General features: G+C 25.4%; 1 protein-coding gene and 1 pseudogene across 2 annotated transcripts in view; both read right to left on the reverse strand.

The window, feature by feature from the left end:
• Nucleotides 1-21,599, reverse strand: part of LOC107166965 (cell surface glycoprotein CD200 receptor 1-like) — a 242,660-nt gene that overhangs the window by 21,441 nt on the left and 199,620 nt on the right. The gene's annotated exons all lie outside the window — the stretch shown is intronic.
• LOC149057504 (uncharacterized) lies at nucleotides 9,372-10,191 on the reverse strand (annotated as a pseudogene).

The following is a 21,599-nucleotide window of genomic DNA, read 5'->3' on the forward strand; positions in this document are numbered from 1 at the left end:
GCTTGTTTCTTTTTAGGGAACAAACTATTGCCAATATCTCAGCGAATGTTGTTGTAGGGTTGATATTGAAGGTGTTGGTTGAGGATGTTGATTTTGTTGGTTGGATGATTCTATATTATTGTTGATCGTAAAGGTTTATGTCTTAGATTTTTGTCCTGCATTGTTTGGGTGTGGAATTTTGGAGGAAGTGCTTGATTGTTTGGTAAAAATTGGTTTAATTTGTGTGGAGGGGGGTTTGGGTGACGTAGGGGATCCTCGGTTAGGAGGAGGCATAAGGTGAATGGTAATGATTATAACTAGTTTTGTTCATCGGTAATGATATTAATTAGTGTTATAATAAATTACAATCATACCTTTAGTCCGTTTTATTGATTAGTGGTGAGACCGTATAAAAATGTCGTGATGTAGATATCTTACAGAACTTAGCCATATACGATTGTCACTATCGAAGTGTGCCACGGGACTGTAATTTAATAACTGTGCGTACATTATTTTTAAAATATTCCATATCCTAATTAGTAAAACACGTATCATAGTTGATAATACCTATAATATCATAATGTCTTTTGCGTTCATATCGTCAATATTATTTATATACGAAAATTTAAAGTTTTCTATGGATTTATTCTCCTAAATTCAATTTTTCTAATTTAGTTTTGGTTAAAAATATGTTATAATAATAATACAAAAAAGTAACAACAATAAATGTATATTACTTTTCTCTTGAAGAGTGTAGAGAAGAGTAGCTTTTTCCCAAACACCACCCTCTAAAATATTTATTAGGTTGCAATCGAGAAATTCCTTAATATTTTACAAATCCTCTTATCTGAACTTTACAAAAATTATATATTCAGAATACATAGAAGTTATAATTCAAACGCATAAAACCAATTTTATTTTATTAAAACCAACATTTGAAAAATTTACTAGTTAAAATAAAATAAATATATGATACACATCTTTCATGATAATTTAGTAATTGATGAAAAAATTATCTACGTTTAATTTAGGTGATACAGATTTAAAAAAAAAACTGAATAGTACAATTTAATGGTTGATAAATAAGTGTATTAAAAATCAACTTCTGAGCTAAACATGGTTTACTAAAAACTTTTCATAATAATATATTGTTAAATTCGTGTTTATTTATTATTTACCAAAACCTTTAAATTTGTAGATTAATTCCCTTTCTTTTCTACCAAGAATCGATGTGTGTTAAAATCTAATATTACCTATATTTTATATGGAATGGAGGTGTTAAACAATTAAAAAAAAAAAAAATTTTAAAAATCATTTTATGGATCAATAAACACAAATCATTACTTAATTATGGTTAAAATGTATATATTTTAAACATGTAAATTGTATGAATTAATGTTACATTATTATTTATTTTAATTTTAATATAGCTACTTGAGAATACCGAATAATAATACATTAACAATCTAATACTATGGTTTTAATAATAGATATTTAAATTTTTTTCAATAAAGTTTAATGTTATTAAATATCACCAATACAATGAAACTTATTTAATGACACAATATGTACTAATTTTAAATGATATTATGAAATTAATTGATTCTAACGTTAAATTAAGTTAACTATCCTGGTATACTTTTAGATAAACGCCTAATCTGAAACACAAACATAATACTTAAGCATAAAACTACTAACTCTAGACATCCAAAGACCCCTCTTAAAATCTAAACTTTTCCTTTTCAATTAACTTACAAAATAAAAGTAAATAATTCAACCAGTCTGGGCTTATTATGATATTCAGTTATAGGGCTCTGCAATGCAAGCGAATAGCAAAACATTTTAGGCGTTTCAATCCATTTTCTTATGTATAGTAACGTCTTCTCCTTGGTGTTTCATAAAATATAATTTTCACAAGGTCCTAAATTTTCCTATCTTCAATCAATTAGAAAAAACCTATTAGATATCTACTTAAATTTTCATACTAACTTAAACACTAACAGTAACCTATTAACCAAACCTCCTTTTCATTTTCTGGCAATATAATTAGAAAACTTAAAGTCAGTAGTCTAGAAACAGTACTACTAAGAAAAAAAAAACAATAATAACTAAAAAGTACCCATTCCCTAAAAGTATATCTACTGATAGACTCAACCTCATGTCAATATTCATTATCAAATTTATTGATTACATATATTTAATTGCAAAGATTGCAAATAATTTTTAGTAAAAAAAAAAATTTAGTAATGCTGTTGTTAATATTACCCAAAATTAAATTTTTATTTCTCTCTTATCTGTTACTTGTATAGTTTTCACGTTAAACAATCTTAAATCAATGGCATCGTAAGTCAGTTAAAATCACGAAATAATTGAATCATACTTGTTGCCTCTCGAACTTAATAATTTTTAAACCAATTGACTCCTGACTATAAACTATTTGCCTTCCGATGTACCTTAAATTTTATCGTAAACAAAAAGGGTCAATTAATACCTCTCTCTAAGTAATAAATGTATAAGTGGTTCTAAACATTTTCAAACCATATCAAAATAAGTTTGTAATTTCTAAGTGTAATACATTTATGATTTTTGTGCCTTGATACGATTATATTTATGGGGGATTAAAGGTAATGAACAGATATTATTATACTATTTTGTGTAATGATAAGATAATCAAAATCATATTAATCCTACAAACTATAATAACAATACACTATCGAAATTGATCAAGTACCGTTATGTTTATTTCCAACAATTATGTTCAGGTGTTCTCTTTGTATGATTTTATTTTTAAAAATTATCAAGTTAAATTGATATTAAAATGAACTAGTTTTAGAATGGATAAATTTGAAGTGCAGTATATGATTAGTGAAAACGGTATGTATTAAAGTAATTAATTGTTTTAAATTTAGTTTTCAAAATATGTTAGCCTTCAATAAAGAACGGAGGAATCGTAAAACCAAAATATGTAAAGGTTTTTTAAAAGAAGACGAAAGTGACAAAATATTATCAAACGAAAGCAAGTTGAAATATTACCTGAAAAATGCTTATTAGACAAAAAGTTAGTAACTCATTTTTTTTAAAAAAAGCAGTTACTTAAACATTATTATGTGAAAGGCCTTTCAAGTTATTACATGCTGAATTAAGATAGTGTTAAAATAGATACTGTTACAACTAAATATATGTAGTATGATGTATGATACATAAAAGAAAAAAATACATACAGCTTTTAGTTCAATTTTAACAAACTTACCTAAAACGAGAAATAACGTTCATGTTATTTTAGACGAGATAGATTATGTTACTTACGAAAACGAACAATTTTTATTACACAATGATTTAGGAAGCAGAATGTTGTTTTATTTTCAAATATAACTAATTTACAATTTCTCATTAAAATCAATACTTTGTTTGTGCATAGAACATTTCAATATTGTACCGAATTTTTTTGTTAAAATAATAATTATTCATTAATTAATAATTAATTATTACACAACCATTGCTTTTTTTATAAAGGTAAAAGTGAGCAAATATATTTACTGGTAGGCACATTGAATGTATCAAATATGTTGTGCTTAAAAATCGATACTGATCTTAAGCCAAAAATAATTTATGGTTACTTTGAAGCATTGAAGCAGGTTATAAAGTTACAACGTTACATGTGGTTGCATATCAATCTATTAAAATTTAACAAAGTTTATTTAACTTAAAATATTTATTGTTGAATATTAGGTTCAATGAATACTGTGAAGCATAATAGTATAAATTAGGTTTATGCAAATATTTACTTAGTATACCTCAAGATTTACAAATATTATAATAACGGATTGAATTATTTAGCAATTGTACAACTTATCAGTTATCATTTTGGCATCGATTATAATATCTTATCATGAACTAAGATATATAATATATATATTAGCTAGTATATCTTAGTTCATGAAATTTTATACCAAAATGTCACACGTTTTATTTTTGTTTGTAATTCGTTATTCTATAGGTAAATTATCCTAATGCAATAAATTGTATTAATTAACTACAGTATTATATATATTTTAATATCATTAGTTATGCATTAATCGTATAATTAAATTCGGTATAACATAGATGAATAACTGCTAACATAAAATTGTTTAACTTTCGTTATTAGCTCGAATCAGATTGACTTCTCGTTGTGTGATAGACATATAGGTATAATATTATTATAATAATAAAAAAACATTCCGCCAAGTTTTGGTAAGGTCATAAATTATGGTACACAATAATAACAATATTTATGGGATACCTACCTACTCTGCTATTCTAATACGATTAGATTAAATTTAAGTGGTGACTGTTCATGAGCCCTGATTATTTTTGGTTAATATTTACATTATACACCAATAAATTGTTTTAAATAATTGTGAGCAAAATTTCATAAAAAAAAAACACACTGTATCATGGTAATATGATGATTGATTTATTTATTGTTGTTCAGTTGTTTCAGAAACCAACAAATTTATTGATTCTGAATGACCTTTCATCGCTAAAATAAAATAGTTTAAACAATACATTCTGTATTCAGCCAGCATACGTATTTAAGATGGAATGAACGCTTTGTTCGACGGTCAGTCTGCTGAATGATATGTATTTACGTAGTCTATGGGCTCATATAATAGTACTCGAACAATTTTAAGAATGATACCATGGTAGTTCCATCTGAATTATTCCATTGATTTTTGAAATAATCTAACGCAGAGGAATAAAATAACTCTTGTTTGATTATTATCTATATAATATTATATAAAATTATAATGTTATAATTAATTTGTGAACTAGTTTAGTAAAATTATTTCAAGCGAAATAAAATAAAATATGATTATTTTACACTAGTAAATTTTTTTGAATAATAATAAAGAAAAAAAAACCAAACAAATGTTATACCGAGCTCTAAAAAATATAATATTATAACTATACAATATACAGTGTCTTGGTGAGGAGCAGTCGTACGCTAAATCTACGAAACGCAACGAGCGCAAGTACTGGCCACAGTTGTTAGTTCCCGGATAGGTGACCTCCCGGGATTTTTAATACTATACCCTTTCCATACACACACAAACACACGTTACAACACGGCCAACTTTAAAATCTACCAATAAAATATACAAAAAGCGGGAAAGTGGGTATCGCTCTGCTGTACATTAGGGGGTGGGGTGGACCTCTGACTAGGGTAGGTTAAATTTGAATGCATTGATACCTAGCTATTATATCATTGTATACGAAAAACGATTCTGAACGGAGACGGTTTATCTGTCTAGGATATAGTATAGATTATTAAAATTTTCAAATCTTAGATTTAAAAAGAAATTTTTTTATGAATTTCTAGCTTAAAATAATTTGCGAATTTTCGTGATTTTTACTTATGTTGTCAATATTAAAATTTAAATGCTTGTAAAAAAAAATGTGACTATGCATTTATTTTATTTTTCAACTGTTATTGAAAAAATATTTTAGGAGCCTTGTATTAAATTTTCAAATCTTAGATATAAAAGAAAAATTTTTTATGAATTTCTAGGATAAAATAATTTACAAATGTTCGTGATTTTTACGTATGTTGTCAAAATTAAAGTTCGAATGCTTGTAAAAAAAAATTGTGGCTATATATTTCTTTTATTTTTCAACTGCTATTGTAAAAATATATTATGAACCTTGTATTAAATTCTCAAATCTTAGAATTAAAAAGAAAAACTTTTATGAATTTCTATCTAAGATAATTTGAACATTGCTGTAATTTTTACGTATTTAGTCAAAATTTGAACTTCAAATGCTAATTAGGAACTTTGTTTTAAATTTTCAAGTATTTTGATAGGGCCAAAAAAAATTTATCAACACTTCAAAAAATGTTTATCAGAAAAATTGAAAATTTCAGTAGTCTATAAATATTTCAAAAAAAGTCAAAATATATTGAAAATTAAATCATGTAAAAAAAATGCCAATATAAACAACTGGTAAAATTTTCAAGTATCTACGACTTATACTTTTTTAATAATAACAAATGTTTAAATTCGTTTGAGGATAAATCGTTATCGTTATGCTATTTCGTAAGAATTTAAAATTCAAACGCACTTAAAATTTTTCCTGTAATGATGCTTCGAAATTGCTCTATAGCTGCTTGAAGGAAAACTAATAGAAAACTTAGTGTTGTATTTTTAATCCTTAGTTATAAACACAAAAATTTTTATGATTTTTCAACTTCAAAATTACTTGCAAATTTTCATGGTTTTGACGAATTTTTGTTAAAATTAAACTGTTTATAGATATCACTAACATAAACATTTGGTGAAAATTTAAAGTATTTTTAGGGATTAGTTTTTGTGTTATAACCATATAAAAAAATCAATTTAGTCGAAAACTGGTTTTTCTGTAATTTTTTTTCTTGGTTTTTTTGAAAACTGTTGGAAAATGTTTACTTTTGACCTTTATAATGCACCAAGGATATTCACTTTTACATCGGAAATCACCCCCAAAGTTTGAAATTATTATTTCGACTAGTTATGCTGTACACAGACACACACAAAAAAAACCACACACATTATTGTAAAATCAATACATTCATCACTTCGTTCAGAATCTAAAATAACCCCTACCGTACCACCCCATAACTAATGGCGTATAAGTTGCCACGGGTTTCCCTAGTAAAAAAAAAAAACATAAATGAGCCATGTGAATTATATCTTCATGAACAATATTAATTGTGTACATTAAGCATATATGATAAGGTTTTAACGTAGATTTCTTGAATAAGAAGCCATCCATTAGTGGCACTTAGCTTGGTATTTTGTTTAGGTATTAAGGAGGGATATTTAATTTAAATGGTCACGACAGCATTTGCTTTTGAATCTACGTTGTGAGTTTCCAGGGAGTGAGAAGGTATTTAGCATCTTTTATTAGTGGGTTACGGTGATATTCTAATCTGTCAAAAAAATACTTGTAAAAAAATATCAATATTATTTTGAGATGAATTATAGATTCTTTGAAAATATCCACTATACGAAAATACAACTAATGATTTCTGCCTGAAAATTTTATAAACGTTAGATTTAGTTATGCGCTGTAACTTAATAATACTGGCATTATACAACAAATAAATAAAAAATGGAATAAATTAGATACGCATAGACACGTAAAACACAGAAGTATAATATAATACAATTGTAACAGTATGTCAGTATATAAAACAAGCTTGGTAAGTAATATTCATTTGTGGAAGCTCTTTAAATTTAAATTTAAAAAAAAACACATCAAAAGTATGACTGCTTCTTTTTATTTGTATTTCATGTTTTTATTAAAAGTTAACAACTCACACATTTAATTATAATTGTCAAGGCTTCTAAATACTAATAATGTACATTCAAATAAAATACGTTTAACAAAATTAAATTCATTAAATTAAAGTATAATACCTATGTCCTATGATACAAAACATCTATTCAATAATAATATTATCACTATACTGATGATGTTCTAAAAAGTTCTACTAGACGATAAAGTAAAAAATAAAAATGACCATTAATGTGGAAAATAATAATAATAAGAATCTGAATACTACAACTCAATATTGCATCTTAATTCTTAGTTCAAGTAAATTTGGGTAGTGTCATAACTTTCTTTAATTTTTTTTTCTTAGCTTTTTTAACTATAACAAAATAATTGTATTACAATAATTGTAACCAAAATACGACAACCATAATTGTGAGAAAATTACTATTTTTAAGAGTTTCTGATTTTTTTAGCACTATTTTACTTTTTAAATTTATGTTATTAATTTTATTTTTCAAATCATATTGCCACATAGATAATTATTTTTAATTAAAAATACATAAATAATAAATATTTAAAATATTATACCAAAAAAAAAACCGAGATGTTTGTGTTTTTCTTTAAACCAGGCATAATTTAATTTACACGATCTCTAAACTCGTTTTTAGCAGTTAGCAATAAATTTCACGCGAACGGTAATTTATGAACAATAATAATACACTAAACGAATGTATTAAATGGAATGTGGTACCGGGAGAATGGGCTTTACGAGTGGTTAGACAAATTCCAAGTATTTGTTCCAAAGTTATAGTATGACAAATGTAATGTATACTACACTGAACATAATAATAACTACACAGTTATAGTATCTTCAACAATTTTCTCATACTTAATATAATACAATAAAAAAAAATAATCAATAATATGTAACATACATTATATATAATATGGTCTATCGTGTATTTCGAGTGTTACTGCTGGGTGACTTCTCTTCTCCTATCCTCAGTTCATTGTATAATTCATTACGCAAACATACTTATAATAAATACTATTACATATTAAAATGACTACCAACCAGAAAACATCATATCATTCCTCAAGACATTAAACTTAGAAAAAAGAATTTGATAATAAAATAAAATTAAGCCACTAATATTGTAAAAAAAAAAAAAAATGTAAATATATGTATAATTGTATAATCTTCAAAAGCTAATGACCTATGTTGCCGAAGCTATATTAATAAAAAAAAAAATTATAAATATTTCAATAAATGTAAAAAAAAATATATATATATATATATAATATGTACCATTTAGCTACTAACGAAAATGGCATGTTATTTTATTGATAAATTTGAATGTAAGAATTCATCATGAGGTGGATAGTTTTTGACTATAGTTAACTATTATGGTAAAAATCATGGTAATATATGGTTAGGTTTACTAAGTTTGAGATTAAGAATACATAAAAATAAATCATAATACGTATTATATTATAGTAGTAACTTGTTCTGGTGGAAATAGCAGATACACGCCATTCAAAACTGAAGTATCCTCTAATACGATCCAGGCAAAGAAATAACGTTGCCATACGAATTATTTATAAATATAATACCTAAACTTTTATTGGGAAAATTGTCAATAGAAATGTTTATTGCGGACTATAATACATGTGCAGCATAATACCTATAACAACACCACTGGTCAAACTGAATTGCGTTAGTTATTCCTCTTATTGTCACAAATATTGATTAAATGCACTTCGGAGGAAGAAATACCCAAGCTTTCCCCTTACTTAATTATTTTTAATCTTAGTATTCATAATATTTATTATTATGGTATATAAAATTGCTGTTATATGAGGTATATACTACTCAGATGAGTTTATAAAGAATAATTTAGATAACAATTAATTTCTTTGTACCTAGGTAGTGTATTAGGGTATCCGGCCAAAGAATCGAAACAATAACCGCGAATTAATAATGGCGAAAATAAAAACAATGCATTTTAAAAAAGAGTGAAAATATATAGGTAATAGCGAAAATATACGATTAGACGATTAGGCATTTAGTGACAAATTATTATATGCTACACCTTTTACAAAGCAATAACAGATGTCAATCCTCTATGCCAGCCTTCGACAGCATTATTTGTTATAGGAAGACCATTTTTTGCAGAATAGTAGCAATTCCAAATATCAATATGATGTCTTGGTTTTCGTCGAGTTCTTCGTCTTCCTGTCATTTTTCCTATCCAGTTATCCTCGAAATAATCTAATAATGGAATTAACAGTTCTTCGTTTTCAACATAGAATTGTGTTTCTAAAATTTCTTCATATGCTTTAATAACGTTGTCTGGTGAAACATAGACCAAAGCAGCTAATATACAAATATGAAGAGCAAAATTGGAATTATTAATATAATTTTCGACTAGACCAATATTTTGAATTTGTCGCCATATGCATTTAGAAAAACAGTTTTGAATGCATTTATTGAGGCATGTTCAAAGTCTGTTATAACCGATGTAGGATTTAAAGATGGTTTTATTTCTAACAAATATTTAAGAAAACATGTGTATGTTAATTTATAGTATTTGAAAAAGAAATTATAAAAATCTAGAGTTTCGCTTATTTTAAAATTCGCTATTATAAATTCTCGATTTTTACATTCGCGGTTAATTGTTTCGCCATTTTGTCGTAGACCCGTGTATTAGAACGTGATTTAGTTACATATACGTAGAATATTCAGTGAGGTAATCTAATATAAATTCCTTTAAAAATATCGAAAAAAAAAATTGACTCATTTTATCATAGCATCTCCTGAATATTAAATTAATTCTACCAAACTAGATTTTATGAAACAAACCAAGTAGAAATATATATATATATATACAAGATGTCCCTCAAGGATTTACCCATTGCGATATCTGACTAAATAATGAAGATTTAAAAATTATGGTTTTATAATAAGATTCACATGGATAAGAACTACAATTATTTCATTTTTTAATTTATTTTAATGTTTTTGTAAAAAATATATATTATATTTAATTATTTCCAAAAAAATTAAAAATTAAAATTTAGTAGAGTTTTTATTTTTTTGAAAGTATTGACGTTTCAATATCTTAGTTTCATTAATTTCCTAATTTTTAATATTTTTTCTAGATTAGAAGAAATAAAATATGATTATAACTATTAAGAACACGGAAAATATTCGGCTGGATGTATGGGAATGCGCGTGGCGTGGTGGATCACATGTTTGATAAGTGATAACATTATACGGTGTTAAATAATTCACAATTTTTCTCGAAACTAAAAAAAATACTTAAGAATCAGGAAATTAATGAAAATAAATAAACTCGACAAAATTGATATGGTAAATTTTTTTGGAAAATAATTAAATAAAAAAATATATTTTTTAACTTTTTTACCAAAACATTAAAATAAATTAAAATATGAAATAATTTAAGTCCTCATCTCTGTGAGTCTTATTACAAAACCAGAATTTAAATATTACCATTATTTTGGGTGATATCGCAATGGGTAAATCCTCACGGGACACTGTATATAATATAATATGTATATATTTTTTTTTTCATGAAACAAAGTATTTTGTTTTATAGTTTCTGGTTCAATGAAAATTAATAGAATTAGCAAAGACATTAATACATCAAAATCGTATGATAACAATATATTTTTTAATTGTATTGGAAACATAATATATTAATATTTTAATTACCTAATAAACATTTTTATTGAGATACACATAATAAAAATATAACACTTTTATGAAAACAAATTGTTGTTTTTATGAAAATTCTAATAATTTTAGCCAATAATTTGTTAAAAGATAATGATCAAATTTCTTGTTTATTTACCTAATAATAAAAATACATATTCGTCGCTGGTTCGAACCTCAGTCACGGGTGGCACTTCTTTTTGGGTAGTCACGGTGTCCGGAGAAAGAGAGGCCCCCACCTAGGCATGATAAAAACCTATGGGTGCTTACTAGAAAGTCTGCCAAACAAACAAGTGTTCCAAAAATTTATAGTCCAAACCCAACAGTACCAATCAACCTACAGCTAATGGCCTCAATTAACGAAGCTTAAGTAATAAAAAAAAAAAACAAAATACATATTTTATTCATACCAAAATAATGTGGGTATAATTAGGATTTTATTTTTTTATCAAGAATCCTGAAATTTTAAATTTTATTTAGTGAACTTGAAATGAAATGAAATTAATTATTCCTTATATTCCTTACAGGATTTTTATTAGTAAATTATAGTTAATATTGTAAGATATGAATGGTTATCAGTCATGGCCTATAGTTAATAAAAAACAATATTTTAAATCAAAAATATTTTACATTGTAATTATATGAATAAATTATATAACACCGAATATATCCAAGGAATTTGTATACACAAAGTTTGACTGATTACTTAATACATTATGCATTTTATTATCTTACTTCAGTTTAGATTCGTTTCAAGATAAAACACATCCAATGTAACTAAATACTTATACTGATAACTAATAAAGTTATAATTCGTTTACAATTCAGAGGATGGTATTATATATGCATCAAAGACTATTGAATAATTATATTGGATAATATAAATATAAATATAAATATATAATATAAATATCATATTGGATAATTTGTGTTTAAAATAGTTTTAACTGAAAAGATACAAAACATAACAATGTACCTATATCATTACCAAGACTCAAGAGCATTATAACTTATAAAAGTAAAGGAATATAGTTTAAAACTAATTACTTAAATAATTTTATTCCCTGCTCTTAAAATAGAATAACAATAATGATATTTTTTTAGATTTACCACGTCGAATTACACAATTTACTTATAACTAATAGGGTATATAATATCGTATTATAAATTCTAGTTCCATAAAATGTCCGTATTCAAATTGAATATCGACATAGTATTTTAAAATATCCTCAGGGCCTAGGGGGTAGTACAAATGTTTAAAATATAAACAATTGATGGAATTGTATATATATAATATATTATTACATAGATAAAAGTAAAGTAAAAAAATTGAAATATTTTCAGAGTTAAAAAAAAAAAAAAAAACAACAAGCATTCATTTTAGTAATAATGCTCTCGTAGGTAATTAATGTTGCATGCTGGACGCTGGACGAGGTCAACTCAAACTTCTACTATATGCGTTATATTTATATATTATTGTGTGCATGTAATTTACATTTGGTCGACTGTTGCCGTCATGTTGCATCATGTTAGCAATTATTTAAATAAGCCATTTTGTAATGGAGTTAATCATAATTTAATAAATCCTTTTTTTGTATTTCCGTTGTGCCTTTCTATAAACAAATCATGATTATTTCCGTTTGTTCTTCCAAATTAAACGTGTTTTCCTAACTGAATATTTTAATAATGAAAATGATCTGAATGTTTGTTTTTAGAGGTGGTTAAGTGGTTTTTGCAAAATTATAATGCGTTTTATTTCTTACAGTTTGTAAAATAACACAATTTAAAAAGGGTTAACTAAACTAATAAATAAGTAATATAAAAAAAAAATGGGAAAATCGTTGCTCATACTGCTATACAGTTTTTTGTATGTGTAAAGTGCATATCTTTTTATAGTACGAATTGAGTTTGTCACTTTAATGGATTTGTGGAATTTTAATTTGATGATGAATTAGTGTCTATGATTTTAGTTAGATATAGCCTCTCTTAGCTTATATTTCTATTTTTTAATAAATTTATATAATTATTTGTTAGCTTGTATTGTAATAGTTAATGCCAACATACCATTTAACGGCTTGAATATGTTCGTCATATGAATAGCTTAAAATGAATCAAAATATTCATGTAATCGTTGTATGGTAAATAATAACGGACAACATGGTGAAATGACTGTAGAATTATGAGAAAAAAAATAAGATGAATAATTCAAGTCTTTAAAATTATTAATTATTGCATAACAGAAAAAAAAACTAATACACTTCCCGCCTATCTCGTTATTTTGTTTTCGTTTTCATCGATTAATTTAAACAGTACTTAGAACTTACTGACTAGATCAATATTTCCATATCCAGAAAAAAAACTATCGAAGTTGAAAATCCTGGCAGTTTTGCTTTTCATGAGGCGTTTACAGACAAACACAGATATCTAAATATTTTAAAACCATCAAGCCATATTCATTTCTGCACTCAGAATCTAAAATGCATAAATATTTATTTTTAATTTCTGATTTAAATTATTTACATTAGATATCAAAAATCGACCAATAAAGTACGATATTGCATTTAATTAATATCTGTCAGTTCGAGATAAAAATATGTGGTATGTTTATTGTTTATTTTATTTTACTAACGTTAAAAAAATATAAATGACAGTACTCATAAAAAAGTCTATTGAAATTTCAATATTTTCATATCGAGAAATATACCATAATTTATATATTGTCATATTTGTGTACAAAACTATATAGCTGATCTTATATTCAGTAATATGTTCTTCATGCTAACAATATATTATATTATTACATAAACATACAATGGAAAAAACTCCGTTTCGGATTTGAGTGGCTACGAAAGAGGGTTATTTTTCTTATTCTCTGAAACATATACAATTTTTTTTTATAATAAATAACAGATAAACCAGAGAAGAATTACTCGAAATTTATGGTTATTCAAAAACAGGAAGAAGAAATTCGAAAACAAGAAGTATAGACAGTATAGAACTCGCTACGAAAAGTAGTTCGTTGTTTACTATAAGTATTAACACCATAATAGTCTGAAAACTATTTGATGAAATCATTGATTAAAATGTCTGTTTGCGTGTCGAAGGAGGCGTACATACGAGCATATAAAATATATTTGTTTTACCACACATTCAATAAAATATAAAGTGCCATATATAGAACGTGGGAAAAGATTGTGATAAATAAATAATTTAAATATTTGTTTGTTGGCTTTTTTTCCACTGTATAACATGAAACTATACAACTCCGTGTTATTCACTTTAGAGAACTTCATTGTTAATCATATTTTTATTATTATTATTACTATTAAGATAAGTCTCAACATCTGGAAAAATGGGCTGAGATTTAACTGATCTGTAGCATTTATTTTTTTATATTATAATGAAATAATCATTATATTTGAAATGTATTGTTTGTTAGTTTGTTACAGTAGTAATGGCTTTAAGTATGATATAACGCATAATGCTGTTATGGAAGACAGTGTTTCAATAATCACACCAAAAGCACTTCGTTAAAACTACGTGTAAAAAAATCTAAGTTAAAAAAAAATTAATTTAGTAATGATTAAATCTTTAAAAACTTGATATGATATTAAAACTAAGTAAATTGCTATTTTATAATATTCAAAATATTTATGACGTCAAATAAAATCAATTGTAATGTTAAATACTTAGTCAACATATTGTAATACTATTTAAACATTATTAATTACGAAAAATAGGAGTAGTTACTTATTTGTGTTTATTTAAGACAATTATACTTCTACTAAAGTTAGATAAAGGTTTATAAAGCGTTAGTTACATATTTATTATAATTAGTGGAAATATTGTATTTAAATTTTTTCACAAATATATATTTTGTAAAAAAATTAAACCTTTCGCACGGTCAAACTGTGTTGGAAGGTAGTTTATACCTAAAAATTGATGTTGGTTTATCTGATGTAATATACTCAAAAAGTACTAGTCTATTTTTAATAAAAGGTATATCAATAGACTCCTTGGAGGCTTGGATATATTTATAGCTTGTATTTCAATCCCTATATAGGTACATAAAGGGTAGGTAGTTCACACATAAGTAATATACACAGCGATATAACCTGAACAGATATGATAACTAAACACAAATAAACTAAATTCAGCATGGTAAAACCAATCATATGAATATATATCACCTAATCGTCACACAACCCAATGTTAAAATAATATGAAACTCATATATTATACATTGTATGTTAAATATTAAAGGTTTGTATATACCCAAACTAAATGTGTTTTTAGTAAATTTTATCATAAAATTCTTAGCTTTAATCAGTTGTATTGATTAACAATGCAATTTGAGTAAATATATATTATATATATATATAAAATCATGGAAGTATTTAATTCTTTGTATTTAAAAAACAATTTATGATTAAAGTTTAAAAAATGATATTTTTTGTATTTATAATAAATACTCTTTATTAAAAAACGAAAACAAAATATAAATATTTTTTTTAATTACACCAATGAACTTTTAAAATTAATCATACTGTACACATTAGAAAATATAAAATCAAACGTGCTTATTGCGCATACAAATAATTTGAGTGCATTGCATATAATAATACAGACTTTAAAGTCTAGAATTAGTGAAATTCAAAAATATATATATTTTTTTTAAATGATAGCGATAGAGAGCCTAGTAAGCCATGTGTCAACCATAAAAAATACAAAATCTATGTCTTGGGATCTTGATTCCATTCGTTATTATCCATTGGTGCACGATTGTGAAATTACATTTTAAATTTTTAATTACCAATTGATAATAAATCATCATACACAACTTAGATCATATACAATGAATAGAGCTACTGCATTATAAATGGGCTGAAGACAATATTATGAAGGTGACTGATATGTATATATTGCGCATGCGTAATCATTATAACACTAAATAAAAATGTGTATTATGATATGTGATTACGTATTTACTAATTACATGAATTCAAAATTTGTCCATCAGTTAATATTTGATAATTAATATTCATATTTCATAATTCATTACAGATAATTTGGTAGGTCGTAGGTACCTATTTAAACTATGCCGTGATAATAATAATGATATTTAATACTTAGTTTTATACTAATATACTCTATGTTTAATGTTTATAGAAAAATTGTATAAATTATACATTTAAAAAAATGGTTATTTCTAAATAATAATTGAATTAAATTTTAATTTAAAAAAATAACTGGAATTTTGTTTTTCGTTATCACTGTTAAAATCTTAAAATCAGTGGTGATTGCGATTGAACCGCGGGACTGCGTGAGAGCGTCGAGATATAAATTGCGCGCATGCGCATTAGCCACAATTTACCTTAGTTAAGTTGGCTTCATTTATTTAGCCAGAAGCTCTATCCATTGTATATGATCCTAAGAAAATCGTTAAATTATAGTTGGTATTTATAAAGTATATAAGTATGAAGTTTTCAAATTTTAATTCTTACTTTAAAAAAAGATTAAATGTTATTGGCAATAACATTTTATAATAAATAACTTATTATTCAAAGGCATTAATATTCTTTAAAATCTAACCATGCCTCAAATGTCAAAATTACCTAAACCATATTAATATATGATCACATGAAAATATTGATCATATTTTGTTACAATATAAAATATTCACAATAATATACGCTAGTGTTTGGTTATGTAAGTATTTTTCAAAAATGTTACACAAATAAGGTATTATTTTATAATTTCACATGAACATACAAAAGTACTAAATCAAAATGTTACCGTCGGAACATAAATTATATGATTATCCATACTAGTGGAAAATTGAATCGCATGAAAAATTGCAAATCTATAATATTATATTCGTTACAGGAATTACAAAATATTTGATTTGATTTCTTATGTACTTATAAGTTATGGTAATATTAAAATATATGATGTCGGTAAACAATAAAAGTACACAATCTGTTAATATTTTACAATGCTTTAAAATATGAAATCCAAAATTATTACGATACTCTGATATTCACAGGTATACCTATTATAAAATCAGAAAAAAAAAATTCTTAAACATTAGGATGTTAATATTTAATGTTTATATTAAAATTAAGATCAGCCCTTTATCTCGCATATTGGCACATAATACATCTTTCAAAACACTTATTATTATTTAGTTGTAACAATGAAAAAAAAAAACATTATGAGGCAGATATAAAAGATATCTTCTATGCGATGTTGTTTGATATATTAATAATAACACACATCAATATATTGAATTTAAGCCCTGCAACTATGATAATTAGCTGTTTTTGTAGGGAGAGAATACGATTGGTTTTTGGACACGAGTGTGTATGTACGTTAAGAATTTGTCACTAAGACCCCGGGTGGTCACTAATCCGGAAACTATAGTGCCGCGGGCCGGTGGTTACTTTCAGATCGCTTTTCGAGATTAATTGTATCCATCGAGTCATGCCAAGCCACGTATTGAACTGTGGGCAGTGCGTGATATTATGTGTTATTTAGGTACTTTAAAACTGATGCTTGACATAAAATAAATATTTCTTTTAGTTTACACATAAAAAAACAAAATAACAGATCTCTTAGAATGATTTAATAATAGCTGTCAATATACTATATTGCAAATTCAATGTTATTAGATAATAAATTATCTTAAGTGAATGCAATTTAAATGATGACTGTGGAGAGATAAATAAATTTGAATAATATATTTGAATAAAAAAATATAGAAACACAATATTGTTTATTGAGTGAATGATGAACTATAAGGAAATTGGTATTATAAAACATTTTACCACTTTGTTGTATTATTTTTAAAGCTAGTGAATCCATTATTATATTAACAGAAACTATTGATAAATATCAAAGATTTCTACATTTTTATTGGTACACACCATACAAGAAAATATTGCGTAACGATATTAAAACGGTAATTTTAATGCATAATAAAACGAAAATTGTATAAGTGTTCTCGCCAGGTACCTATACTTCGTTTAAATCCCTAAAATTATTACTACCTTTGTTGGTTTATCGTTGTTATCGTTAAAACTAGACAGACTAATTAAATCATTCATTAATCTTCAAGTATTCTATAACAGTGAAATTTTTATTTCATTACTAAAAAATGTAATGTGCATTTAAATACGCGTTCGATTTAAGATGATAATAATGTTATGAATTTAAGATTGTGAATAGTCTCATTTACTAGTTAAATCTTTGATTATTGATGTTTAATTTTAATTTTAGTGTTATTTAACTTTAAATATCATAAATGGTATTATTTAAAATATTGGACTTAATTACACTCTATTCATGGGTTTTTGTCACCGATTACAATACATTTTTATTTTAAAATGAAACCGATAGGGTTTTCGAATAATATAGCCAAATACTCATTTTTATATTGTAAATCATTGAGTTGAATGTAAAACTTTTTTTTTCATATGCACTATTTGTATATATTCAGTAATGTAATAATATGGCTTATAAAATGGTTTTTTTTTGTGTAATACAATACCATATATGCGTTTCGATAAACTGCAAAAACTGAACAAACAAATTAACATAATTTTATGAGTAAATTCCGAGTATACTTCATTCAAATCTACTATACAAATTAAAAGGAAGTATACAATCTAAAAATAAAACTAAGTTAATAAAAGGAATAATGTTAGAGTTTTTTTTTAAATATTTATTTGTGTAATCTAGTAACAGCAATGTTACAATATAGTTATGTAAACTAATAACAATTGATTAAACAAATTAAAAACAAGTTTTTTGAACGTATTTTGATTTAAAATGTTATGCATTATGGAGGGCTTACGCTATATAAATAAATTTAATTCTAACCATAAAAGTTTTCAGCTGTTAATTTTTTTCGTAACTTGTTACCTTCAGTTTGACGCATAGAGTAATACTCTATGGTTTGACGAAGGATTATAAAATATTATTATGATTTTGTGAAGTATCAAATATTTGAACTAATTCGATATGCAAATATAGGTGATTCAAAATTTTTTGATAAGTTATTGATGTTTTATTAACAGTTTTCTCAAGAAAAGTACGCATAACAAGAAATAAGAAAAAAAAGTTGTATAATCTTAAGTAAATTATGTGCTAAATGTATTTAATTCCCTAAAATGTACTCATTAAAAATATAAGATAAATATAAAATTGTGAAACAGATATTTTTCTGCACGCAGGCATAATATATAGATACTTTACATTTAAATAATTAAGAATGACGAGTAAAACAGTAAGTATTTTTTGTTTTTATTTTTAATTCGACACCTTAGTAAGTAAGCTCAGTCATTTATACCTCCAATAGTTATTCGATAGAAATACAAACAATAACATATTAACCCAAAGACATCTTTCTGTATTTGAATAATTGAATATATTGAATATTCTACTTTTTTTGTATTATTATTTAAACAAATGAGCCTTGGTGTCTATGGCCATTGGCATACAAAGAGCTTAAGGTTAAACAATTTTAAGGGTACAGTATTACACATTATATAAACAATAACAAAATATAAACTATTTATAAGATTGGTTTTAATCAAAAAGTCATCATGTGACTTATGGTACCTGAATGAAGAACTGCCGACATGATATTTGATAACCCTGCATTTCGTAGAAACATCATTCGGATACAATGTGTTTGATTGATAGAGCGTACCGTAACTGGCCTTCCTGCTTCATCAAGTACTGATGTCTTAGCAACGTGTGCTCTATACGCATTATATTTGTTTCAGTTTATATCTTCTTTAAACAGTCCGGTGAAGAAAGCCATGTGTGGATGGTATTTTTGATTTCGTATAGTTTTGAGGTACCTTGTTTCCATGCCCTTAGCCATATATTGTTTGAGATTGTTTTTGATATTGATTTAGCGTCGTGGAGGGTGAAACTATTAATTCTAATAGCATCGGATGAGGTTATTGCATGACGAGTTTTTTCGTCAGCTCTTTCATTTCCCGAGATTTGGTTGTGACAAGGAATCCAAATCTAGGTTTTTGAATAGCCAGATTGAGCAAGGTCGTTGAGTAAGTTATATATTTTTCTGGTGACCTCGTTTGGATTGGAGAAGTTTTCGATACTCCTCAATGTGCTTAGTTTGCTATTACTTAGTCAACAATTTACAAAATATGATACAAGTTATATTTTTTTTAGTAAAATACAATTTGTGTACGATGAAATACTTAAAATGATATGCTAACTTTTTTCATCAACTTAATCTTAATCTGATGTGTGAAAATGTATAATCAATATTTCAAAATTTCATATCTTGAATTCGATCATATAGATAGTTTTGTTAGATGCTTTTATTGCATACATAAAAACTTGTTATAATAGCTTTCGGTGGGCGTGTCGAACATAATTCGAGCTCTTAATGAACATGACTAAATAATACCAAAGTTGTCATCGCCACCGCAAATCACGCACGTGCTGGTCTATAAGATTATAGTTACAAAATTATGAACTCATATTTTTATTTTTATACATTTCGTTTAAACCAGTCATAGAGTACAAAAAATAAAATATTTTAAAATCAGCCAATAATATAAGTTTATATTTATAGTTATACAATATGAAAAAATGTATAAGTTAAGACGTGTTATCAATTTTCGTTGCAAAGTGAAGTGGTCTTCGACGTGTAGTTGGACCCTATACTGCGTGTTCTTATAGGCCAAATAAGAAATGGGAATTATATGATGACATGAAAATAAAAATCCAAAACATAATATCTTAAAAAAAACTAGATATGAAAACTAGATAAGTTCTAATTTTAATAATTTAATACAATAAATGACCTATTTTAGGTTAATTTATATTTTACTTAAATAGAAAGTACAACATTTTTTTTTTTTTACTGTTATTTATATGTTAACCATGGCACGGGGTAGTGCACTATTTATTATGAATTTTATATCACATAATATATAAAACCTACAAAGAAAAGTATTCATTTTATGGTTTAGTATAATATACTTGATTTTAGGACATATTATGTTGTTATAAAATCTCATAAAAATAATAACTAAGGTTTCTAAGTTAAACAAAAACTATATTATCAAATACATTTTACATTTCAAGCGAAGCAAGAGATGATTTTGTTTTTAATACGACATAGATAATTGTTGTGTCATTCATTTGATACATTTTTGTTGACAATACAAAAACTGAACTTTTAATGAAGTGAATAGGATATATTATGTCTTTTTAAGAAAATCGTTATAGCGTAAAAAGCAAAATCAAAAAATAATTAGCGAACTACAATACCTAAGTATATCTTCAACCCACATACACTTGTTTTTAATAATAAAAAAAAAAATAACTTGTTTCATAAATATAAAATATTCTTTAGGAGCGCATTTCAAGTGCGTGCTAAACTACCACTATCACTTAAACTATTGGAAAAGGAATTTCCATAGTTTGAAACAAATTAAGATCTTATTTTTATTTATTATAATTTTTACCAAATAAATAAATAAATAAATTAATAGTATTTGTATCAATATCAATAGCTAAGGACTTAAAAAATAAATATTGTAAA

This window comes from Diuraphis noxia, unplaced genomic scaffold, assembly GCF_037042655.1.
Source record: "Diuraphis noxia isolate RWA-SAM2 unplaced genomic scaffold, SU_Dnox_SAM2 contig0003, whole genome shotgun sequence".
NCBI classification, from domain to species: Eukaryota; Metazoa; Arthropoda; class Insecta; order Hemiptera; family Aphididae; genus Diuraphis; species Diuraphis noxia.